General features: G+C 37.7%; 1 protein-coding gene across 13 annotated transcripts in view; it reads right to left on the minus strand.

The window, feature by feature from the left end:
• Positions 1-26,995, minus strand: part of PAM (peptidylglycine alpha-amidating monooxygenase) — a 277,571-nt gene that overhangs the window by 195,518 nt on the left and 55,058 nt on the right. The window lies entirely within an intron of this gene.

Here is a 26,995-nt window from a genome sequence, read left to right on the forward strand (position 1 = left end):
AAGTAAGTAGATTTTTCAACATAAAATATTAATCTGGTCAATAATCATATTTGTAAGAAAGAAATGGAGAATTATTGTGTGAGCCATAAGTTCAAATTCCTATCCTGAGTATTTAAATATTTTTTCTAAACATCACTATATTAATCTGCCTTTTTTGCATTTTACTGCTGTTACTCTTCAAAATTCAATCTCCTAGACAAATGGCAATTCAAGAACACATTCAAATTCCAGTGATATATTATTCCCATGACTACAAAGGTATATTTGCCCATTCAGACTTTTTTCATTCAATAGCTGTTATATATCTCTGAATATAAAATACACACTCTGCTTTCTCAACTATTATAACATATAGCAATTTCTACAATCCCTCAGTCTTTCTCTGAAAACACTTAAAATATACTTAAATTTAAATTAAATCACACAGAAGAGTTATTTACACTATTTTGACATAACTTGAATATTTTATTTTATTCAATGTATCTTGTAGGTTAAAAGTAAAATGTCATGAGCCTCATTATTTAAATTCCATGTAGAAAAACTACTGTTGCCTGAAATATTTTGACAGCACTGCACATAGTATTACTGTCCTGAAAAATTTAAATATCTTTTGGTATTATAGCTCCCCTACATTAGGAGGAGTTCTTCCAGTTTTAATACCTTTTTTCTATTTCATTTTTAGATATATGAATCCAGCAAAGGGGAAATAATGAACTTCTAAGGAGGAAAACATAAATGCTCTTGCATATAAACAATTTCCTCTGAACAATTTACAGATTCAGTTTCAATAATACTAAAGTTTTTTTTCAGCTTGACAACCCAGCCACCAGCATTATTGGATATACTCTTTAATGAGTCAGCAATTGAGTAAACTTCTTTAAGTGATTCCAAATCCCATCCTCCAGAATAGATGGTTACTGGTTATTGCTTAGTTTGTACATACTCAGTGAAGCCAATATACACAATCCTGAAAAGGGAAGAGACCACCTACATGACTCTGGGCACGTCCCATAAACCTGGAAACTACCAGCCACTAAACAGGCTATGTGAGGGTTAGGTGTGGCAATACATACAAGAATGTCCTGAAAACTATGAAAAGCCGTATACATGCAAGATTCCTATTATTACTAGTAATGACTAAAAAGTGCAACATGTCACTGATTTATCTTTTGCCTTCCGTGTAAGATTTGAACCACAAGGGGGGAAAGTGCAGAGACTGAAGACAGACACCATCTTCTCATGCCCAGGTTATCATAATTGCTTCCTAATCCGTCTCCCCTGTTTGTGCACTTGACACCTTCTAATCTGTTCTCCGTATGCAGCAATCATAATAAGCCTTTAAAAATAAGGCTGTGCGTATCACTCCTCTGCTTAATACCCCTCCAAGGCTTCTCATCTCCGTCTGAGTAAAAGCCAAAGTCCTTAGGCTGGCATGCAAGGCCCTGCAAAAGCAGTCTCTCTGCCCCTACCCCACCTTCTCCCCCCTCCCCGCTGCGGAAGGCCCTCCAGGCACAGTGGCCTTCTTGTTCTTCTTTGCACAGGCACACCCCAATTCCAAGTCTTTGCACTTGCTGTTTTCTCTGCCTGGAATATTCTCACCCCACGTATCCATGTGGTTTCCTCTCTCACTCGCCTTCAAGTCTCTGCTCAATTGTCACCTTCCTGATAAGGTCTAAAACTGCAACCCTACCCATACTCCTGGCATCCCCAGCCCTTTTCCTACTACAAAATAGTTCCTTACAGTACGACCTACTCTGCTTATTACTTTGCCTAATTTCTGACTGTGAGCCCTATGCGAGTGGGGATTTGGGTATGCTTTGTTCACTATTGCACCCCCAATGCCTAGCGCACTGCCCGACACATAGCAGCACATCAGGAAATTTGTTAGAGTAACAGATAAGCAAATTTCACATCACATACACATGCGAGCTACCTGTAAACTACAACACAGGGTGGAGCAAAGTAGGTTTACAGTTGTGAGTATGCGAAACATAGTTCATTTCTTCTATTATTATTTATTAATTATTGTATTATTTTCCATACAAAACAACTGTAAAGCTGCTTTTGCCCCACCCAGTATTCTAACAAACTCTGTTGTACTCATGTTAAGCTAAAAGAAGGGAGAACATGATTTCACTCATATGTGGAATCTAATGAACAAAATAAACTGAACAAAATAGATCCAGAGACATAGAAGCATGGGACAGACTGTCAAATCTCAAAGGGAAGGAGGGGGCGGGTGGGGGGGGGCATGAAAGAGATCAACCAAAGAACTTGTACGCACATATGCATAACCCATGGACACAGACAATAGGGTGGTGAAGGCCTGGGGTGGGAGCCTGAGGCAGTCTAGAAGGGGTCAATGGGGGAAAACGGGAAATATTTTTTAAAAAGAGAAATATTACACAAATAATCACAAAACAAAATAAACTAATATTTGCCAAGTGTATCAGTAAACTGGCATGGCTTGGCCAGAATGGCTCAGTGGTTGAGTGTCAACCTATGAACCAGGAGGTCACCATTTGATTCCTGGTCAGGGCACATGCTGGGGGTTGTGAACTTGGTCCCAGTAGGGTCATGCAGGAGGCAGCCGATCAATGATTCTCTCTCATCACTGAAGTTCCTATCTCTCTCTCCTCCCTTCATCTCTGAAATCGATAAAAAATATATTAAAAAATAAAAATAAACTGGCATGACATTCAGGAGAGTTCCAATATATTCATGACATATTTGTTTAACCAAATATCACTGTATCATTAAAGAACACATTTCAAATCCATCTTTTTTATAACTTTAAAAAACAAAAGATGGGGACCATTTAATGCCAAACACATTCAATAATTAAATTAATTATATATGCCTTTGATTCTACTCAATATGAAATCAAGATTGCCACAAAAACAAATAGGAGATTCCAGTACCTCCACATTTTGCTCCCACAAACTCATAAAAACAAAGTTTGGATTTTGGCCATTACACTCCCTTAGTTTACTGATCAATCACAAATAGCTCAATGTAGGCTGTTTTCTCAGGAAATGTGGGCTCCTAGGAACAGGAGTGGGGAACGCACCCTCCTTCACCTGGGTAATTCTGGGCTTCACTCATCTGGAATGCGAAGAAAACAATCTCTAGCTGCCTTTCAAGTACTGAAGGCAAATGAATCTAATAGTAGAAAAACACACAACGATGTCTTCTAGGAAATTAATATCTTGCAAACAAGATCTGGCAAATATCTAATATTAAGCTTATTAAGACCTGGTATCAAACATACTTTCATGCCACTTTATCTCAGTGGCCCTAACAAAATAGGAAAGCGCAGTTGTCGTTCGTTTGTACAGTGTTTGATCCCCACAATGTGTTCCTTTCCTTCCCTAATATCCTGCGGCTCTGAGGACCTTTATGTAACAAGTTAGGTACTTGAACCGTTTCTTGTATATCCATATTGTTTCAACATAAGAGCTCCTTAAAGGCAGAAACCTTCAATGAATAAATACTCAATTTGATGAGGATAGATCCCTGTTTATAACATCATCTAAGAAAAACAAACAAACATGGCTTATTAACAATGGGAAGCAGAGGTGAAAAAAATAGTCTAATTTACCTCTCCCTTTCCCCAACGCAAGTGACTGGAGGGAGGTGCAGTCTGTGTGTACAAGGGAGAGAGAGGAAGGTACTATAACAGAGTACCAAAAAATTCATTTAGCATCTTAACGTATTTTATAAATTGTACCACATTAGCACAGCAGTAAATTTTTTCTAGTTAAAATGAATACTGCATGGGGAAAGAATTATCATTGTTAGCTATTTACAGTGTGCCAAGAAGGATACCCAGGGAAATGCACAAACTACACCCAATGGGCTTAAAAACTATACGAAATATAGTTGTATTGTGCCTAACATCATAATAAAAACAATTATTCTTAGCTATGGATAAATATATTTCTATTCCACACACATGGAGATATGCATGTTTTGACAATTACCTATAAATAATTCAAGCTAATTCCCAAAGATTTAATCCATGTTGAAATGTGTTCTTTATAAAGCTGATAGCATACTTGGCAGAAAAGCTCAGTAATGAAGGGTCATACTTTGAAAATATGCATATGAAGCTACATTTCTCTTTTCTGCATTTTCAAACATGAATAATAAGCATGGTATTTTTAACAAGGTAATTTTCACTTTATTTGCATGTAACACAAATGTCAGAATCTTAACTCTTTATGCCTACATAATGGATTACAAGGTTTAAAAAGTATAATCAATATAAAAGTTTCCATGAGGTTTATAATAAAACTAGAGGCCCAGTGCATGAAATTCATACACGGGGTGGGGGAGAGGTTCCCTCAGTCCAGCCTGCACCCTCTCCAATCTGGGACCCCTAAACAGGCAGTCAGACATCCCTCTTGCAATCTGGGACCACTGGCTCCTAACTGCTCACCTGCCTACCTGCTTGATTGCCCCTAATTGCCTCTGCTTGCCAGCCTGATTGCCCCTTAACTGCCCCCCTGCCGGCCTGGTCATCCCCTAACTGCCTCACTGCCAGCCTGGTCACTCCCTAACTGCCCTCCTGCCAGCCTGGCTGGCCCCTAACTGCCTCTGCCTTGGCCCCTACCACTGTGGCTTTGTCCGGAAGGACGTCCGGAAGGATGTCTGGAAGTTGTCCAGTCTAATTAGCATATTACCCTTTTATTAGTATAGATGACTAGGATAAATAAAAATGAGATTAGAAACCCAAAGAACAGGTTCTAATCCAGGCTCTGCCACAAACTAGCTATGTGACCTTGATCTAATGACATTGAAGAATGACAAATCTATGGCTTTCAAGTAGCAAAAATCCCAGTGAACCAGAGCTGACATAGAATTTGAATATTATCTATCCCCGGACTAGTAGCTTAACTTTTATGAACTTCGTATTCTGAATTATAATTTGAGAGCATTGGCTTCTGAGTTACCTCGTAACCCTAAGACTCTGAGATAACCAAAAAAGCAGTCAAAGGGCTAACAGGTGATAAAAACATTGTTCCTGTAAACTTTGTGAGGCTCATTTCAGCCGTCCATTTTTTTCAAAGTAGAATGTTCAATATGCCATGTACAGTATTCTTAATTAATAGTAAACAAGTATTATTCAGCAATATAGACAATGTACTAGGGGAAAGAGGCATGAGCCACATTCTAGGCAACTTGAACATTTGATGGTGTCAAGTCACCTGTTAGGATGCTAACTGATTAAGATTATTTAACTTCTCCTTATGAACGTGAATTCTGATTTCTAATATTATCAAATTTCCAACAGAGACCTCTACCACCCAAACTTAATGATCAGGACTTTGTAGGATATTTTCTCACCAGAGGAATTTCAGGTAATAGCCATGGAGAAGAATAGATAAGCACGATGAGCACTATACTTTAAAAACAAAGCATGAAAAAGTCAATAAACAATGATGAAAGTGACCCAACCACCCATCTCAGTGGTGAGGTGCCATGCACTGTATAAAGTACTGAGATATATACAGTATTGTGACAAATTAAGCCACAACCCAGCAAATATTATAGTTTTTCCACAGAAAAATCTAGACAAATGGTAGAAGCCATCTCACTGTAATGATTTCAATCTTCTTGTAGTGAAAGACAAAGATACAAAGGAAGATTATATTACTCTTATATGAGAAAACAGGAATGCAAATATAGATATAATAGCTCTAGGCAGAGGTAACATCCAAAATATTAAATAACTGGTGCTATATAAGTACTGATCAATCAGAATGAATATTAGCCATACAATCAATATGGTTACACCAGTGCATGCTAACCAAATATAAGTCCTGATTACAGACAGTAATAATTACCAAGTAGACAGAGAAATTTATTGATTTGAGGGAGAGAGAGAGAGAGAGATGTGAGAGAGATACATTGTACTCATGACCTTCTGGTGCATGGGATGATGCTCCAACTAACTGAGTCAAACCTGCCAGGTTAGATTGAGAGAAAATTATAGAATACTGACCCAATACCTGGGTCCAGAAACAGGAACTAAGTAAATTTCTTTCTAGATTCTGAGATTGCTGAAGGTAGTGCAAATTATATAAATTTGGATAAGAGACAAGGTATATTCAAGATTACAGTTGGCCCTTGAACAACATGGGTTTGAATAGTGTGGGTCCACTAATACCCATATTTTTTTCAATATGTAAATCTATTTTTCTTCCTTATGATCCTATATAATAAAAGCCTAATATGCTAAGTGCCCGGTCATCCATTCAACCAATCAAAGCATAATATGCTAATGATATATTAAGGACACTCAACCGCTTGCTATGACATGCACTGACCACCAGGGGGCAGACAGTCAACCAGTCGACCAGTTGCTATGATGTGCACTGACCACCACGGGGCAGACACTCTGACCGGTAGGTTAGCTTGCTGCTGGGGTCTGGCTGATCTGGACTGATATGGGCTGGACACGCTCTGGAACCCTCCCACGGTCGCTCCCTGGCTGCCAACCTCCCACATCCCTCCCTGGTCCCGATTATGCACCGGTCAGGTCCCTTGGCCTGGCATGCGCCCTCTCACAATCTGGGACCCCTCAGGGGATGTCAGAGAGCCAGTTTTGCCTGATCCCACAGGCCAGGCTGAGGGACCCCACTGGTGCATGAATTCGTGCACTGGGCCTCTAGTTTTCTTAATAATTTTCTTTTCTCTAGCTTACTTTATGGTAAGAATATTACATATAATACATATAACATAGCATATCTATTAATCAACTGTTCATGTTATCAGTAAGGCTCATGGGCAGCAGTAGGTTATAGTTAAGATTTTCAAGAATCAAAATTTATATGCAGAATTTTGATTGCACAGGGTGGTGGTGGGGATCAGTGCCCCTAACCTGTGCATTGTTCAAGGATGAGCTGTATTTCTCACAAGTACCATTTTCTAAAATAAAAAAGCTCCTATCTGCTGATTTTGGGCTCTTTTATTTAAAGACTACATGTTAAAGATCCAAAAGGGATACTTGTTTATATGAAAACATATATTCCCAAAATTTAGCAATTTTAAATTGTTCTTATAACTTTTTAAAGCTTAGCCTAAACAAATAAAATGAATTTTTTAAGTTAGCCTAAATTGGCATACCTAGAAAACATTTTGTATATTACGACATTTAGTCAAAATCTGTAGTTCCCAACCTCTATCACAAGGGTTTTACTGTTATATCAGCAATAGCTTATGTTTACTGGGAAAGTGTGGCTTGGTGGTTGAGCATTGTCCCATGAACCAGGAGGTCATACTTTGATTCCAATCAGGGCACATGCCTGGACTGTGGGCTCGATCCCCAGTAGAGAGTGTGTAGGAGGCAGCTGATCTGATTGTCTCTCATCACTGATGTTTCTATCTCTCTCTCCCTCTCCCTTCCTCTCGCTGAAATCAATAAATAAATTAAGTAACCTTATGAGGTAGGAACTTCTTATCTGCAAATGCTATAGATTAAGTCACGTATTTTTATCCTTGGCTGAGAGCCATATCATACTACCTTAGAGATTATGCAGTTTTATTGCTTTTTGTTTGTTTTGTTTTTAATAAAAAGCAATGGCCAACAATCAAATAAATGATCAAGGCCACAGCTGATATCAGCACATATTCAATTTCAAAGCCAAACCCAAATCCCAACCCAAACTCAAACATTAACATTTTCATTTCCATCTATGAACTAGGGAAATAAACTTATTGAGCATCTTCTGTATGCCAGACATTATCAGATGCAATTCAATCTCATGTAACCCTCAGCACTGCCCTAGATGTGTATTCCTAGCCCATTTACAGACAAGAAAACTGAAGCTCGGAGAGTTTAAGTAACTTACACGAGGCAGAGAATGAGTAGTAGATTGGGGCTGTGATGCCAAACTCAGTGTTCCCTAGGGTAAACCCTGTGGTTCCACTGAACAGACACAACCAGGAGCCATCAAGATGAGGTCAATGTACATAGAGTCAATATAATACATCCAAGAAGAAAAATAAATGAAGAGATCATTTTAGAAAAAATTGAGAAGAGTTTCAAAAGAAAAACAATTACAATAAGTATCAGTTTTACCATGCAATATTTTGCTTTCCTTCAAATTAATGTAGCTCAAGAGAAGTTTTTATACTAAACTCTCAGTGATCTTCAAAAGATACTATAATTTATATTTCACCTTCCATTGGAATACTAGTGATAAAAAATATGCTTCACAAAAACAGATTGGGATGTTTCAAGTATATAGACATTTTCTAAAAGCAATATTTACTTTTAATTTAGTCATTAATCGTATTAGGATGTAATTTTTAAAATATTTGAATATGATCAGGAATCTGTCATGAAACATCTTCCCTAAGATTTTTATCTTGTTTCATTTACTAAGGGTCATAATGTCTCAAATGCCTATACTGTTCCTCCAAGGAAGTAACAGATGGCTGTTGAAAGAGAATAGAAAAGAGAAGAACCAAATAGTTCCTTGACTTTCATTCCTTTTATAATGAAGTCTAACCAAACTAACTGGTTCAGAGCATTTTTTTAATTACCAAGCAATATGCTTAAACTAAAAATATATCTTAGTATAGTTTTTTCTTTTTAAAAAAATATATTTTATTGATTTTTTACAGAGAGGAAGGGACAGGGATAGAGAGTTAGAAACATTGATGAGGGAGAAACATCGATCAGCTGCCTCCTGCACACCCTCTATTGGGGATGTGCCCGCAACCAAGGTACATGCCCTTGACCGGAATCGAACCTGCTACCCTTGAGTCCGCAGGCCGACGCTCTATCCCCTGAGCCAAACCGGTTAAGGCAGTTTTTTCTTTAAGTAGTAAAAATTAAGGACAGTAAATTTTCCACACGTGGTTGACTGGCTTATAAAAGCACCTATATATCACTGTATTCTAAATTTGGGTTATACATTCCTTCAGTGATGCCATCATTGAAGAAGAAAGATGATCAGCAACTGAATTTAACTCTCTCTTAAGACAGACTACTTTCTGTTAAAATCTTTCAGTTTCCTAATCCAGCAGATAAAAAGAGGTCTGAGGTCTGCGTTTTCCATCCCAAGACTGCCAAGTTACATCATACTAGTAAAACTTGTCAAAGAGCACAGCATTACTAGCCAGAACATGTAGAAACAAATGTGGGTCCTTAAAGACTGCAGTCCCAACAGAGTGCTAGTCCCATTACATTAAGAAGGTTTGAAGTAGACTCTCTAAACGAATTGCAAGAGATAGGCAATTCCTGGTGCACCTCAAACGCATTCTCTTGACAGGGTATCAGCAGCTCAGTGTCTTCCAATGGGTTTTTCCTCTCAAATTAAAAAAAGAAATTACCTAGATATATAGATTCATACCAACTTCTCTTGTTTTACACCAAATCCACCAACAAAACAATTTAAATTGTTATTAATTATGGAAAACTATCATCAGTTAAAGAGTTCTAGAGATCCATTCCTCCTCAAGTCCCTTGTGTCAGAATGCTAAAACATCACTTACAAAGGGGGCATTATCCGTTTAGAAAGAAAACTTCTCATTCTACATAAATACTAAACTTAAAAATTATTCTTATTTATAAGACAGTGTGTGGGGTAACAAGATTTAAGGAAAAAGTAAATACATATTGAAATAGACATTAATAACTTTAAACAAACTTAAATTTTATTACATTATTTTAAATCTCCAGATGACAATACATTTGTAGAGATTTAGTAAAAAAAATAAGTGTTAAAACAGCAACTATCATTTTTGAGGTCTTACTCTGTAACAATCAGTTTTTAAACACTGTATTCTTATCCTTATTTTAAGTTGTGAAAAACAATAATTTATTGGGTTAAGAAATTTACCCAAGATTTTACAATGCCAAAAAATGATACAGCCAGAATTCAAAATCAGGTCTTACAATGCACAAGTCACTTTCACAAACAATCTCATTTCTTTCTCATAATACTCTAACTCTAGAAAGTAGTAGTATTTCTCATACTTTTATTAGCTGTGGTAAAATTGAGACTCAAAGAGGTTCCATGACTTGGTAACTTCACACAGGCTGATGACTCCACATTAAGTGGTCTTTCCAGCATTAAATGTCCAGCTGACATTAAAGCCTGGCATTCAATATTAAATCTCACATACAAACAGTACATGGCCTGGTTCATATTAAGACTGTCCATGATTCTCTTCTGAGTCATTCTCCTGAACTATTAAGAATATATTTGATTTGAGTAATATTTCATCTCTCACCCAAAGGTTAGATCTAAAATTTGCAATGTTGAAGGGAAGATAACATAGCATCTAAAATCACCTGTATTAGGGAGTTCCATTGCCCAAGGATTCTTCTCCGAAGTTCTCTAAGGAAATGTTTGATTTAAAAAATAAATCTATTAGCCATTTACTTCATGTATTTGGAATGGCTTAAAATAGACTCGTTCCTTTTTCCGTTAACCTAACAGAACAGGCTGCTGTGTTATAGGCCAGGCGCCTGCAGGGCTCTCACAGAGAATCGAGGCGTAGAAAAGGCTCTTCCTCTCCAGCTGCTGAGTCTCTGGGATCCTAAGAAGCCCGCACAAGCCTTTCATCAAACCAGTACCTATATCAATAGTGGGTGATTTCCTGACAAGCCTAATTTGGCATCTAGACACAGGTTTAGACCTAGCAACAACATGCTAACTACATGGATTATAGCACAAATGTTTATTTAGAGTGAGACTTTATTCCAAAGAACTTACATTTCTTAATTTAAAAAAGCAAAGGTCAATATAGCTAATGAATTTTTAAGTGACTTATTTCTACCGTCATAAACCTAATTATGAAACATGCCACCTGTATTCAATACTGCTTTGAAGCCTTCTTTTCCTCACTGGAAAAAAAATACAATTAGCTTGTATTAAGCAGAAAGCATAAAAACTCACAAATACAGTGGCTGTAGCAAAATAATAAACTAAATAACAGGGACAGTAATCAGATGCCAGCTATCACACTTATTCCCTTAATAATTAATTGTACCCAGCTTTTTAATGTTGTAAGTGTTGGGGAATATTTAAAGACAGAAACTTGGAGATTCTATATTTAGTGTGAGGGAGTTTATATACACAGCAATTATTTATCCCGGGACTATTACAAATGACAACTTCCATTTGTACAGAGAATGAATAAGATAAAACAACGCCACTATAAAGTTTTGGCTGGATTCATTATAAAATTCTACACTCCACAGGTTTATAGAAATGTTTTATGAGTAAATACTACAGATTTAGAAATGCTTGTGGAAACCTTATCCCGTGGAGTATCTATTTGGTTTCATATAACTACTGTGCTCATGAACACTTGTCTCTTATGTTCCTGAATATTTATGAATAACATGGTCTTTAACTCAACAGCGTTTTTCCTGGCACAGCTCTTCTTCCAGATGCAGCATCAAGTATGGTCTTGAATTAAGGATCAAGTAGCATCCTTGATGCTGCTTCCCTACACCATCTGCTAGTTTTTGTGGGTTTTTAATAAATCAAATGTCATCTTAAATGTTTCCATTTCCAATGTTCCTAACAACAATAAAGTAAAAATGTTAAGTTAAATCAACTTACTGCTTAGTAAACTAGAGCACACAAAGAAAAGATAAAATAATGAAAGTGTATTTTTTTTTTTCCTAAGTAGAGAGCTGGGGAAAACTGCTTCCTTTCTCATGGTCAGACTCTGAGTTAGTTCCCTTTCTGTGACTGCACCATCACAAGTTCGGACTGCGGTGTGACATTGGGTCTATTAACAGCCTGTCAGCATGGGATGTAAGGGTTAATAGTAAATTTAAACTCAGAACCAGTAGAAGTTAGAGCTTGAGCTGGGGTCATTTTCAGTTTCTTTCCTTATGTCCATTCCTGGGGGCGGGGGGAGGGGTGGGGGAAAATGCCCAGGGGAAAAGAGAGAATCCAAACTCTGATTCTTAGTCAAGCACACTAAGATTACTTGGTCTTAATTGCTCCCCCTGATTGTAGTTTGGCATCTGCTCCAGTGTTCCTTCCAGGAATCAAGTCACAGATGCAAGACAGCCTGAATCACCCAGTTGTTAAGTCTTTCATGTCTATTTCCCACACCAACTTCTGCATGATGGTCACACTCAAAACATTTTAAGGACATTTTATGACTTAAATATTTTTTTAAAATTGGGATATCACATACCATTAATTCCTATTTATGTTTTGAAAAGAAATAGTTTTTCATTGTCTTATAACTCTCTTCCCTAAAGTTTAGTAAGATTTTATAGCAATTTATTATTATTTCAACTCAGTGTTGTGAAGTAAACATTGTTATGTTAGTCTATTCTGTAACAGCTTCTGATAGTTTGAAAACTCTTTGCTGTAGTGACAAAATTTATAGATGTAAGGGATCTAACTCTGAAGTAGCTAACGCTCTTTCTTTATATTTTCTCTATCTTGATGACTCTACACACTTCATTCATTCATCCTCTTCCCCCACCAAAATTTTCTATGCCAAAGAAATAACTTTTGAGAAGTTTTTGGTTCTCAATATTGTACAATTAATTCTGTAAAATAACCTCTATCACATCCATTTGGAAAAGCTTAAATATTCGAAATTCAGAAATTATGGGAGTTTGCCAGTGGGAAAACTTCTGTGTTATCCTCAAATTACATTACACAGCCAGCCACTGTGTTTTATGGCTGTGCTAAGAGGAGTTTAACAAATGAAATGTAAACATTTATAACATGCTAGTTTCTGCACCCTGATGTTGGCATTTAGATTTTAATAACCCAGGAGCCTTAAAAAGGGCTCCCTTCAGAGAAGCCTTATTTGGCGTTCATGCCCAGCTGGGGATTCATTCATCTTGGGGATTGGATTCTCAGTGAACTATCCCAGAAAGAATCAAAATTTTGAAATTTGTACAAAGTACCTTAGAAACATGTTTGTCTCTTCATGAAAGTTTTCAAATCTCATCCTTTTATCCCTACAACTTCAGACACTGACACTGTCTATAACCTATTCCTGCTCTATCAAAAAACTTTTAGATTAACTACTTTTAGAGATCAAAATCAAGTCTTACTAAACTTCTTGGTCAGTTTGGAGTTAGACAGCTCTCCTCGGAGCCAGGGCTATCATCATGTAAGTTACTGCGCTCACACCCTCTCCCCTTGCCCAGCCTGAGCATGTGAGACCAGTTTAAGTTTATCTTCTGGGGAATGGGAAGTGAGGAGCAGCCTTCTGAAGCACGCCTGGGTCACATCTTGGCTTGTGTCCCTTGTCCACCTCAGTTTCACTCGCCACATACCCACTACTGATGCCGGTGCCACCATTCCACTCTCTGTTGTCACCCTCACTTTCTAGGATCAGGGCTGCCTTTTAGGTTTTGGAAACAAGTAATATTGAGCATGGACTTTAAGAGCTTAGGGGACTGAGGTAAAAGGAGATAAAAAATAACCAGTACTAAATCAGCATGGCTTGGAATTCACACCAGCAAAAATCTAGACTCCCCAACTTTGTGAATGAAACTGGGATAGTATAGATTAGGAGCATCATGAGCATGACGGACATGGCTGCCCTCCCTCATCTGTGCTTCTTCCCATGCTTAATACTCGTCGTTCAAGCTGAGCATTATTCCAACTTCTTTCATCTACTCCCTCTCCTTCACTCTTTCCACCTTGTTTAATGCAAGACATTTTAATCATATTATCTCCTAGCACTGATGTCATCTGACACAGATCACCCGTTGCCAAAACTTTTTTTTTTTTAAGTTTTAGACTGCACATAATAAAAGAATCACTTTCAACCAACTATTAATGTGCTATTTGTAGTGAAATAATAGTTTAAGATTTTAACCAAAGGTAAGAATTTAAATTAAAAATACAAAGAAATATTTTAAAGAAACAGTCGAAAGTACACATCATATGTCTATAGAGAAGGGGTGGGAGTAGATGGAAGTACATTTAATTGGTTACACACAAAAACTTGTAGCATAATAGTGACATAAACTCAACAGTTCTGTGGAACTAATATTTATGGAGTGTTAACTATGTGCCAAGAACTATCTAGATGTGTGAGCCTCCTATAGTAACTGCCAGATTTAAAAAAGAAAGAAAGAAGGGTAGGCCCTTTGAAGAAATAGCAACAGCTAATGTTTTAAAAAAGGATAAAAAGTGTACTGCAATTTTAAGAAGACCAGGAGAAAAGAAAAAAATCAAATAGTCTCATAGATATTTCAAGAAACAAAAATAGTGAAGGGAAGCAAAGTAATAGTTTATCATAGACGGGGTCTGTTATTGGGCTGTCTCAGACCACCTTCCTAGCGTAGCTCACCTGTCTAGCATCTGTAGTCCCTACTTGGAGTTTGCTATTTGGAACTTCCACACTGATTGGAGATTCAATTTTTCACATGCCTCATTACATTACTTAACGTTTTTTCCTTGGCTGTGTGTTTGAATGAAATGCATATCTTAAATATATAATTCAGGGATTCCTAACATATTATACACCTATGTAAGCCCCATATCAGTAAGCAACTTCCACTGCAATCAATCCCCACACTCCCATGGACAACATCTATTCTTGTTTCTTTCACTATATATAAGTTTTCCTTGTATTTAACTTTTTATTCATATTTTAATATACAATTTTCATGTCTGCTCAGATAGACTGTAAACTCCTTATACCACCAACATTTTTCAGAGCTGGCAGGGACACTAGAACTTTTAGCCCAGATCCCTCATATTACTTACAAGGAAACCAAGAGTCAGATGGAGCAGGTGAAAGTGGAACTGGGACCAAGACAAGGGAACTCACATTCCCTCGGGACTGTGCGCGTTCTGTCATGTTTTAAGTAAGAGATTTGCTTTTCCACATCCTAGTCAATATCGAGTCCAGGTGCTCAGCAATGTCTTTTAACTGGAAAAACAATTCATAGAATGAAACTTCCTTTCCACTAAGAAGTATTTTCTTCACGCTGTCTCTAGGGTACCGTTTAGACTGGACACAGACAGAGGGGCATAAACAGGGATAAGGTGGAGGGGCCCAGGGACAACCATAGCAGGGAGTCTGTGCGGGGGGGGGGGGGGGGGGGGAAGGGGTGGAGGGGCTGCCTCTGATAAACAGTCTCCTCCCTGCCCAGTCTCTCCTGACGACAGTTGCCCTTCTCAGCTCCTCTTCCCTTAATTTCTCATCGTGAGGTGCTCTTCTCAGTCTCCTCTGCTCCCCTTTCCCTGGGATTAAATCCAGAGGGGGTGGGGATGGGGGGAAAATTCCTTCCACACTCAGGGCAGTTCTAGGAGCTGGGTGGGCTCGAATGGCACTACAGTAATACAGTAATCTGGCATTCTGCCTGGAGTAACCCCAATCCCGCTACGGGATTAGCTGGGTCATTTTAGGCAATTTCCTCATTTGCAAAATATGGTCACAATAATAGTGCTTTTCTCTTAGGGTTGCTGTGAGAATGAAATGAGAAAAGTACACAGAAAAGTGTCTGGCATGCAGTAAGCACTCAATAAATGTTGACTGTTTGCAAATGTAAACTATACAGAAAATGCTGCCTCCATGGAGGGGGCACAGAGAGAAGAAACGGGTTGGGAAAGAAGACAGCGCATGTGGAGCAGGGGAGCCTGAGTGAGTGGATGTTCACACCGTCTGGGCTCCTCTTCCTTTGGGGCCTCCCTTCTCTGAACTTGCACAGCACTGTGGTTACGGTGCTTATCGCAGTCTGTTGGATCGGAGCGATTACATCCTTTCCCTTATGAGAATGCAGGCTCCTCGGGATAAATGTTTACTACATAAACTAAAGCACATTGTAAATAACTAGTTACTCTTTTCTTCCTTCCTTCTCCCACCCTTTACCTTGAAAAATTCCAAGCTGATTAGAGGTGATTATATATTCAAACATAATGAGAGGCTAATTCAAAGCTTATCTTTAAAGGTTTCTGGTAATTGATGATAAATTTTATACATTTATAATTATTTCCCTTCTTTTCTGTTGGTTCACTTCCAAATGCATTGTGTTTTTCACTCCAACTGTGAAGAGGTTAGGTTTACAAACTTAAAACGTCAACTTCTTGCCAAAGTCCAAAAGTCACTGTTGCCCATAAGTGGGTCTCCACAGGAACCATAAGTAATGAGTATATCCCAGGGTTTTTTCCAAATGTTTTTTCTACCGAATTCTTTTATTCTTTGCTCTAAATTATGTGAGCAATAGTCTAATTCATTCAGTTTCTCCCATAAGTACTACATAGCATGTTTTTCATCTTGGCAACAATGATTATTTTCCATTTGGACAGTAAAGGGGATCTCAGATCAGTTTGCCATTATTTAATTATGTATAGGATTCATGTTATTATGTATAATACATGTGTATTCTTTACAAATCCAGACTATATGTTTGCCAAAGCAAACATCTCAAAATATAGCTCTAGGACAATAAATAATTATCTTTATAATCTCCTTTTTAAAGATGTCATTTTTTTCTGTGCTTCCAATGTCTTTTTTTTCCTTATTGATTAAGATATTACATATGTGTCCTTATCCCCCCATTACCCCCCCCACACACACACACACACTCATGCCCTCACCCCCCTGGTGTCTGTGTCCATTTGTTAGGCTTATATGCATGCATACAAGTCCTTTGATTGATCCCTCCCCCTTACCGCCGCCCTCCACCTTCCCTCTGAGGTCTTAAATGTATGTTTTTCAACGTAATAATCAACCCACATTCAATTATCTACATCAAAATTTGATGAACATAAATTTCAATCCATTTCTTATCCTATTATTTAAATAAAGAAGTATCATTTATCCTAATCTATTCCTAACAATTATAAATATACAATAATTTTTAGATTAGCATATTCTTCTAAAGTGTTGTAGTGCTGTAAGAGGCAGCATACTCAAGTATTTTTACTTGTAACTAGTGCTGGCACTAATGGTTCAAAACATAGGATCCCAATTTGAAATCATCTCTAACAACCTCGCTAAAAACAAAATGCCCCATCCACTCAACTTATTTAGAAACTTGAACTTTTTAGATGTAGTGATTTTGGAATGCTGTAAATATTTTAGTCAAATAAAAGGAGTAGTGGACTTCAAAAATATTTATTAATGAATATTTCTGTAAGTTGCAAACCAACTGTCATGAAAACCCTTATATAGTATATGCAAAATTTCAGAGCTTCGGGAAGAGTAATATACTCTATTTAAACTGGCTCTTGTGATGATCAGGAAATTCCGCTGCGACCACCCTCTCCAAGCTGAGTGGAGGCAGATGGTGCTGATGTGTTCAGCTGAGGGAAGTGTTGATCACAGAGAATCTGCCAATCAAACACTTGGGAAAGAAATGAGCTCCATCTGTGTTTTAATTACTCCAGCGAAACCATCCAGTGTAATTGCCAGAGCTGCACATTTTCATAGAGTACAAGAGACATAACACGTACTTTCTTTCATAAATGAAAGTAAAAACTGCCACAAACAGTACTGGCAACAAATAGAGCACTGTCAATTAAGAACAAAATCTAGTGACAGTACAAATATCCTCTCAAAAATATTTCTATTTATTTCTATTTCACCAGAGCTCCATGTGTTATACACTTTCTTTAAGGCAATTCTAATGCCCATGAAAGAGTCATATATGTATAAAGTAAAGAGAAAAGATTTGAAAATTACCATCCATATATTTTGGACAACTAACAGTAATCCTACTAAAATGCAATTAAATGAGAAAATTTACAAATGTACATATTTATATTTTATATATTTGTTAATATATTCTTATAAAACTTTATTAAAAGAAACACCAGAACTTTCAGAAATTTTCTAACAAGTGACACACTTCATTTTTCTCCCAAATGATGTCAGGTTGTTTTGCTGTTGTTCTATCTTGTTTTCTGTTTGCTATTATTTTTATAAGTGAATTTATTCTGGGACTCACCTTATTTCATTCTGGTGAAGAGAATATGTGAAAGTGCAGATATAACTTAAAGTCGGCACTTCTACCCGGGAGGGTGGGTTTCAGGAGCTCTCTGTAACTAGGCCGTGCGAGCAGAAAGGAACACAGGGAGGGATCACAGGGGAAGAGCTCTCCTCTGTCTCTCCATTTTTGTATTCTCCCAACTCAGTCTTCGATCCTCTCACTAGCACGAAATAGTTGGCATCAAAGATTAGAGAGTAAGTTCAGTGATTCATAGCAATCTCAGTATATCAGTTATGTTTTGAAATTTGACAAGGGGTGTGAGCACACACAAATATGGACAATGAAAATATTTCTAAACTCTTAATATGCACCATAACAAAATATATTCATTCATCCAATAAGCACTTATCAAGTGCTTATTATATGTTGAGAGTCAAAGTATAAAGATGAACAAAGATGGCCCCTACCCTAAATGGTCTCAGATCAGAGTCTAGCTACGTGGCCAACACCATAAATAACTGAATGTAAAACAAAGACACATATAGTAAGATGTATGAACAAGAGACATGACTGGTGGCAGAGAGGAGGGAAAAACTAATCTGTTAGGATTCAAAGAAACTTTCAGAGAGCTAACTGGGCTTTCATTGGAACAGTATGGCAGAGGGGAAGAACATACCAGATAGAAGGTGGCATGAGGACAGGCAGGGACACTTCATAATGCTTTCTCATGCCTACTTATCTCTTGGGAATGGTGATCAATAGGGCCAAATGCTACCAAGAGGTTATTTGGGTCTGAAAGGGCACATTGCATTTAGCCGTTTAATAGTTATTGATGGCTTTTTACGGATTAGTTCCAGGTTTGAAGCAGGTTGAAATGAATTAATGAGCAGTGAGGAAGTGGGTAGCAGTTTGAGTGAATGATAAGTGAAGTAAATACGGTTTGGCAGTGAAAGGAGAGAGAAGAGAGGGAGAAGGGGAGGGGAAGGCAGGAGAAGGAATAGGAGGAATAGGGAAAGGGAGATGGGTGAGTATCTTAAAGAGGAGAGAGGGTGGAAAGAAGGTTTAAGATTTGAGCATGTTAAAATGTGACAGAAATGGTTACTATTAGTGATATTGTAGAAGTTTGGTTTATTTTTATAAATAATTGAAGAATTATGTTTCTTTTTACCTTGAATAATCAGAAAGTTTACACAATCATATAGAAAATACTTAACTTCAGCTAAAATAACCCAGTTTATTTTTTCTTATCCAAATTATCCTCCACACTTAATGCTGCCTACCTTCTCATAATTTTATTTCTCATTTATAGCCCCAGAGTAAGTGGTGACAAGGCAGTCAGTGTAGGCTACCTCTCCATCACACTGGTCACGGCTTGGTCTTGTGTTGAGTCACTTTTCAGATTTACTCTGGAATTCAGATATCCACTCATTTTCAGATTTCCATAAATAAGGACAATTCAAAATTGAGTGTATTAAGAGAAACACTCTCAAAATGTTCTAAAACCACAAAACTTGAAATAGGTCTCACCATTATAATCCTAAAATCATCACCATTTTATAATATTCAGAACCCTGGTCCTCAATTTAATGCTACCTCATCCATCAGGGCAACTAATCTATTACTGACAATGAAACTTTTCAATAGCTGGTCACCTTTCCTTTCCTTTTTTTTTTTACTTTAAATTTTTGTAAGACTAGAAATCACATCACCCACTCTTTCCCATGCTCCAACAAACTAATTCCTTTGTAAAGAAAATATGTTCTACATATAAAAAGTTATTTATTAGACCCAGTGACTAAATCTGCATTAGAATAAAATACATTGTACTCTTTGTCATATTGCTACATTAAAGGTTTATTTCCCCATGCAAGTAAATGTATACATGGCTTGATAATTTTTTCACTGCAGCTAATAGTTCTATTAAATAAAATGATGAGGAGGCAGCTATAATCCATTAGAGTAATGGATAAAAGTTTCAGAAAATAATGGATTTTTTACACGGGAGAGAGAGGGATTTTAAATTAATAATTTTTTTAAAAAAAGAAACCCCTGGTGAGTGACAGATAGGTGAAAGTAAATTCTTTCACATTTATAACCCCCTTGGGAACTAAAAAATGACTCAAGGCTACAAAAAGCCAACCAAAATTAACTATTTTATATTTCATTGAAAACAATCAAGAAATATCACACAAGGTTTCATAATCTGCTATACAGGTACTCTATCCTTCAATGTTCAGACCAAAAAACTTTGGAGTCATCCTCAGTTTTTTCACATCCCAGTCCATCAGCAAAACCTCTCCTCTCCACCTTCAGAATATATTCAGAATCTGATCTCTTGTCTCCATTGCTCCCTGGTCCCTATCCCTTCCTACAGGCGTGAGGCAAAGACCTGAGGGTGTGAAAGCCGAGGCCTGCAAATATCTGGAGGAAGAGACTCCAGCTGAGGGAGAGCAAATATAAAGACCCAACATGGGAAACATGTTTGGTTATGATTGGGAAAGTTAGAAATAAAGTCCAAGGGATAGACCAGCGGTTCTCAACCTGTGGGTCGCGACCCCTTTGAGGGTCGAACGACCCTTTCACAGGGGTTGCCTAAGACCATCGGAAAACACATATATAATTACATATTGTTTTTGTGATTAATCACTATGCTTTCATTATGTTCAATTTGTAACGATGAAATTGGGGGTCACCACAACATGAGGAACTGTATTAAAGGGTCGCGGCATTAGGAAGGTTGAGAACCACTGGGATAGATGGTCACCAGCTGTTTTAGGGCTTGACTTTTACTCTGAATAAGAAAAGAAGCCATTGGAGGTTTTTGAGAAGAGAGACATGATCTGACATGTTTTCAAAGAACCACTTTGCCACTATTTTGAGATTAGGCTGAAGAAGCATTAAGGCAAGAGGCTGTTGCACGAAGCTAAACAAGACACGGACCTCGGGGGAGAAGTGGAGGTGAAAAGTGGTCATATTCTGGATATATTTTAAAGGTAGCATCAACAGGATATGGGTGGAGTATAAGAGGTGGAGAGGAGGAAAGGATAACCCCCAGATTTTTAACCTGAGCAACTAAAATAGTGCTGTACAACAGGAAAATAATATGAGCCACACATATCATTTTTAATCTCCATGTAGTCACATTTAAAAAACGAAAAGAGCCAGCACCGGTTTGGCTCAGTGGATAGAGCGTCGGCCTGCGGACTGAGGGGTCCCAGGTTCGATTCCGGTCAAGGGCATGTACCTTGGTTGCGGGCACATCCCCAGTAGGGGGCATGCAGGAGGCAGCTGATCGATGTTTCTCTCTCATCGATGTTTCTAACTCTCTATCCCTGTCCCTTCCTCTCTAAAAAATCAATAAAATATATGTAAAAAAAATAAAATGAAATAAAATAAAAAACGAAAAGGGCAAAGATGAAGTCAGTGTTTAAATTACTCTTATTTAGCCCAATAAACAAAATATTATTTCAACAAGTAATCAATATAAAAATTATTAATGAGACATTTTAAATTTGTTAACTAAGTCTTTTAAACCTGGTATGTATTTTACATTTACAGCACATCTGAATTTGGACTAGTCACATTGAGTGCTCAACAGTCACATATGCTTAGTGGCTATCATACTGGGATAGTGTAAAACCAGAATGATGAAGTGCTTGTTCTCTTTCTTTTTTGTAATGGGAATACTACTCATAGTTTATATAATGGTAGTAATTCAATGTTTACTAATCTAGTAAGAGTAGTTAATAAATTATGGTATAACCAAGTACCTACTAAATGCTAGGTTTCCAAGGAATACTTAAGAGTATACAAAACATGTTCAGGAAATGTTGGGGGTGGAAGGGTAAAAGAAAAGAAAACAGTATACACAAAATGACATTATAGAGTGGTGGTGAGAAATAAACATACTCAGCCACATGAGCTTGGAGAGACATATACCAAACTGTTTCCATTGATTATTTCTGGGAGAATTGATAGAGGGAAGATTGTAGAAAGAGCAAGTTCAGCACAGGGGGATGACCAGGAGTCTGGGACTCATTATGTTTAGGGTGCCTATTAGATGCACCTCCAATTGTCTACATTTCAAGAGAGAAGCTCATATAGCAATGTGAGTTTGGAAACTGTCAGTGTACAGATGGAATTTAAAGCCAAGAGACTGCATGTGATCACTGAGAGAGTGAGTTTCAACAGAGGCGAAACCAGAAGCAAGGACTGCGTCCTCGGATATTCAACATTTAGAGTCAGGAAGGTGATGAAGACCCAGCCAACAACATAACAAGAAGGGGAAGAAGAGCAAGTTAAGCTGAAGGAAACCCAGAAGAATGTTGGAGGAGTAGAGAATGATCGTTTCACATGATACAGAAAGTCAATTCCGAGGAGGTCTGAGAAGTGACCATGGCAATGACCTGACAGCCACTCATGGTCCTAACGTGAGCAGTTTTGGTGGAGAGGTGGGTTCTGAAAGGAATGGGTTCAGGAGAGCCCAGGAAGAACTGTGCCACAGACAAATGCATGGGCCACGCTTTAGCACTTTTGTTGTAAAGGGGGACAAAGAAATAGGTGTGTCTGCATCCATGTGGTATCATGCTCCTTGTATTCACATCCCTCCCCCTAAAATGTAAGTTCCTCAAAGCAGGGGATGCCTTAATTCTCTGAGCCCAATATTGCTTTTGTGGCAAAGAATTAAAAATGTGTGTCTAGCAGTAACATAGTGATCTTGCACAGGCTGGCAGACTGACTTCTGAGGTAAATGACTGGATTAACGTGAGAGTTAATTCATGATTCAAATCAATAGGAAAAACCTCAACTCAGAGTAAACACATCTGAAAAGTAACTGCAATCTGATAATTACTGGCTGTCAGGAAGCTTAAGTATAAATTTCTGGATAACTCAGTGAAAGCTTTCATCAAGAATGATCTTTTTTCTTTTTCCCAAATCTCAAGGTTAAAAACCACTCCTACATTTCTTTGACATAAGATGAAAAAAATCTTCAGGCAGATAACAAGTGAGATGTCTGTTATAACACTTAAAACCAAATCAATACAGGAGACTGTGACAATGAAAATACACTGACCAGAAAAATCAATTATTCTTCAAATTGTCAACATTTTACTAAGTCTGTATAAATTTCAAGCTACTGTTTCTGCACAGTCTTTTAACAATGGTTATACCTAACTGGAAAAGACTCACAGAGCTAACATTATTAGGAGGTAATTCTAGGTAATTATCAAGTCTACTTTATGGTGATTCTTGGCATAAGAACATCTTCCTCTTTAAGTTCCATTTATAAAGCACAAATTGTTTCTAAAGATTATGTAGGGATTTCACTTTAAAAGTTTAGCAGTCAAGAATAAGTAATGGTGGCCAGGTAATAGGCAGGACAGAGAAATAGTTGCAGTGATATCAAGAAAAAGGATAAGGTTTTGAGGTTTTTAAACCTGGGAATTAACTAGTTGAAAGGATAAACTGGTAAGTTAGTGCAGAAGTTTCAATTTGCAAATATGGCAATCTATTTTGCTCACCCAAATATGCCTGATAAGACACACAAAATAACTCAGCTGGTGCTACTTCTTTACCTTGTCCTATTGGCTTAACAGGCTTCCAATTTCCACACAATCGCCGTGCTGTTTCAGTTCCTATTTTTTGATTTCCAATTGTATCTTCAATTTCTTCTCTCTATAACCAGCTGTGCCCCTTCCCTCTGCCTGCTCTCTCTGTTAATGTTACCTAACTCCTACCCATCGAAAGGAAATACTGCTGACTACAATCAAAGGTCTACAGGGGGAGTAAAAGGAGGGGGCGAGGGGGACAGAGGCCTCAGTGTGGAGCACGGTGCTTTACACTCAGTAGGCGCTCAATAAACAGGAGCTGGGTTGCTTACAATAAATGTTATGGGGAGCCTAAAGGAAGATGGAAACAAGAGTAAAGAGAAGGACTAGGATAGGAATCACTTATAAAGTAATTCTGTGTATGTGAGTGTATGCACGCTGCGTGTTTGTGTGTATATGAGAAAGGAAGAAAAAGACATTTATGAGAGCACACAAGAGAAAGAAATATTAAGTTTAAAGTTAGGCGAATGGGACTAAGAGAAGTGGGGGGATGAAAAGCTTAACAGGATAACAGTAGGTCTGCCATCAAGAAAACACATCAGGCCCTACCTGATTTTGCTCAGTGGATAGAGCATCAGCCTGCTGAGGGAAGGGTCCTGAGTTTGATCCGGTCAAGGAGGCTCCATCCCCAGTATGGGGCAGACAGGAAGCAGCCAATCAATGACTTTCTCTCATCACTGATCACTGATGTTTCTCTTTCTCTTTCTCTCCCCCCGCCCCCCGCCCGAAATCAATAAAAATATATTAAAAAGAAAACACATCAGTTCATTTAGAATTTTAGGATAAATTTACTTTTCAGTTGAATGCAAATAAAATGAATTTGCCACTTGGTTAAAATTACCATGAAAATAAAACAATAATTATTATTCAATGATAAGAACATTTTCCTCCATATATAGTTCTGCTCTTAGATGAAACTCCTTGAAATCTGAGGTTACATTGTCCTTTGATTAATTCTGCATTGTGCTTAGTGCACTGTCAGGTACATGAGGGCATTCAATAGTAATTACTGAGATTGCATTTTGATTGAAGACTGACCTTTGCCAGTAAGGAAAACAATGCAGCACGACTCTTGCCATACTCTAATATTCCAACTGGTGAGTCATATTCCTGTGTCACTTTCTCTCCCAGGACTCTGGAAATTTTTGAGCTTACATAGGTGGTATGCATGTGTTACTGGGAGGTTTGAATTTATAAACATCTTTTGGTTGTTGAGCTCATTCCCTTAGTTAGGAATATTGAAGGCTGACTAATGGTACCTAATTGCACCCACCTCCCTCTCCTGTACTCTGTCATGGAGAAAAAGCATAGATTTTCCAGCATGGCTATGGCTCCAGCCCCAACATAGGCTTAGGATTTTTGTAAAGTCATCTTGGACAGATTAGTAAGCACCAGGCATTGGACACAGCCCTCCCTATCTTTCCCATCTCCTGGACAGTCCTACAAAGCAGTGGTCACAGCAACTATCCCTCAGAAGATGGCAAGCATCTGCTCCCATGCCCTTGTACCCTTCAAGGTATTTCTGCTTGATCTTGATCCTTCTTCTCCCTAATTGCTCCAGACCACAGATTTTGCTTGCAGAACAGGTACCCTTTATTTCCATTAATCATCACTCCAATGAAACACAGGATGTAACAACTCAGTATTAAACTGAAAGTTCTGCATACATTTTTAAACCTGTTTAAAGGTGTTCTATTTATTTATATTAGCACTTGAAATGGCTACCTTAGAGAAATTAAAGGGGGGAGGGAATCTCATTTCCATATCAGAAACTCGCAGAAACAGGAGCACTCCACAAAACAATTTTCTTCATAATTTCAGTAATTGGGTTTGTGTTTTTTTTTACAATTATTGATGAAAGTCAAATTAAAGCAACAATAAGTTAAAGGAAATCAAATGGTTGCAAGGTCCTGTGGAAAATGAGTAGAGCTCTCAGTGGCTCTCAGGTTACAGATCCCCTGGAGCAGGAAGGTGGGATTACTGCCTAGTTCCTTCACTAACTTGATTGCTTTACTTCCACTCCAGGAAAATCCCCCTAGACCCAAAAATCTCTGAGCTAGCTTCCAAAACAGTCAATTAGAAATCATAAGAGTCCTTGAAGTTTTTGATTTTGAAGTCTCCTTCCATCTTATCAAATACCACTGACCAAATACCATTCAGAACCTCAAAACTCTCCTCTCTCCATTAGCTCCTTTATCTCTGATCTCTCTCAAAGATAAACTTTTAAGATAATTTTTTAACAAAGTTAAAGGATCAGTAAAGCAACCGAGGCAGTTTAAAATGATTTAAAGATGAAACAGTCTCTTCGATCACAGAGAAAGTAGATGCATGGTGAAGGTTTTTCTCTCTTGCTCTCTCTCTCTTTTTTAAGGAAACAAAGATTTGATCTCTACTCACTCTCATTTACCATAGTTGGGGAAATTCAGTATTAAAATGAAAATTCTGCGTACATTTTAAAACCTGTTTAAAGGTGTTTGGTTTCTATTTATTTATATCATCACTTGAAATGGTAACTTACTATTGATAAATAAAAGAAACTGAACACTGAAGTGAGTTTAATAAATGCATAAAGTAAGAAACTTTCAACTAAATGTATGTTTTTATTTATAGAGATGTGTTCTATAGATGCACAGCTATTTTATCATATAGCACATTGTGTAACTAGCCGCCGCTTTAATTTTGACTTCATTGTCACGTAACATTTTCTTTTAATGATAGTATTTTGATTGACAAATAAATCCCATGATGGCATAAAATCAGATTTTGCTGTTATCTTGAATCCTAAGGTTGTCCTTTAGTACCAAAAAGAAACAATGTTAAAATAATTACTTCGTACAAAGGAAGGTGGCCTCCACAAACCCTTGTCTTCTAGGCCAATGTCCTACAGCACTGTTCAGCTGTCCTCCAGAAAATAATTCTAAAAATAATAAGAAATACCAGCAGGAAAGCAGCTGGTTTTCTTTCCACCTCCATTACTTGAGAGAAGCACAGCAAAATGTAATGTTAGGCTTTCTGTCCAAAAGTCCCTCTTCTGCGCCTTTCACCACTAGTGTTTAACAAAGAAGGTGTAGAACCTACTACTAGGTATAAATTATCTTATACTTAGTGTGGATGGACCCAGGTACTATGAAGTGGCTCAAATTTATGGTAAACACAGGATGTGAACAATAAAAGAAACTATTTTTTCAGCTGTTGGCCTCAAGTCTAGCATTACTTATTATGATAATATATTGTGCTTTACTAGGGAACCATGTAGGGCATACCTGCCAGATTCATCAGCTGAGTCTTGTGACTCATGTGGCTTAAATCCAGATCTGTGAACGACAGTGTTATTCAAAACTCAGGGTTACAAGATCTCACATTTGGGTCTCTAGTGGCCCAGCCATTACCCTTCAGTTTCTAAAGAAACCCAGGCTCATTCACATAGGAGTTAACTAATAGAATTTGTGCAATCCCAAATCAGTTTTGTTTAATTAACTTCATCTGATCT

Source organism: Myotis daubentonii, chromosome 4 (genome assembly GCF_963259705.1).
Source record: "Myotis daubentonii chromosome 4, mMyoDau2.1, whole genome shotgun sequence".
NCBI lineage: Eukaryota > Metazoa > Chordata > Mammalia > Chiroptera > Vespertilionidae > Myotis > Myotis daubentonii.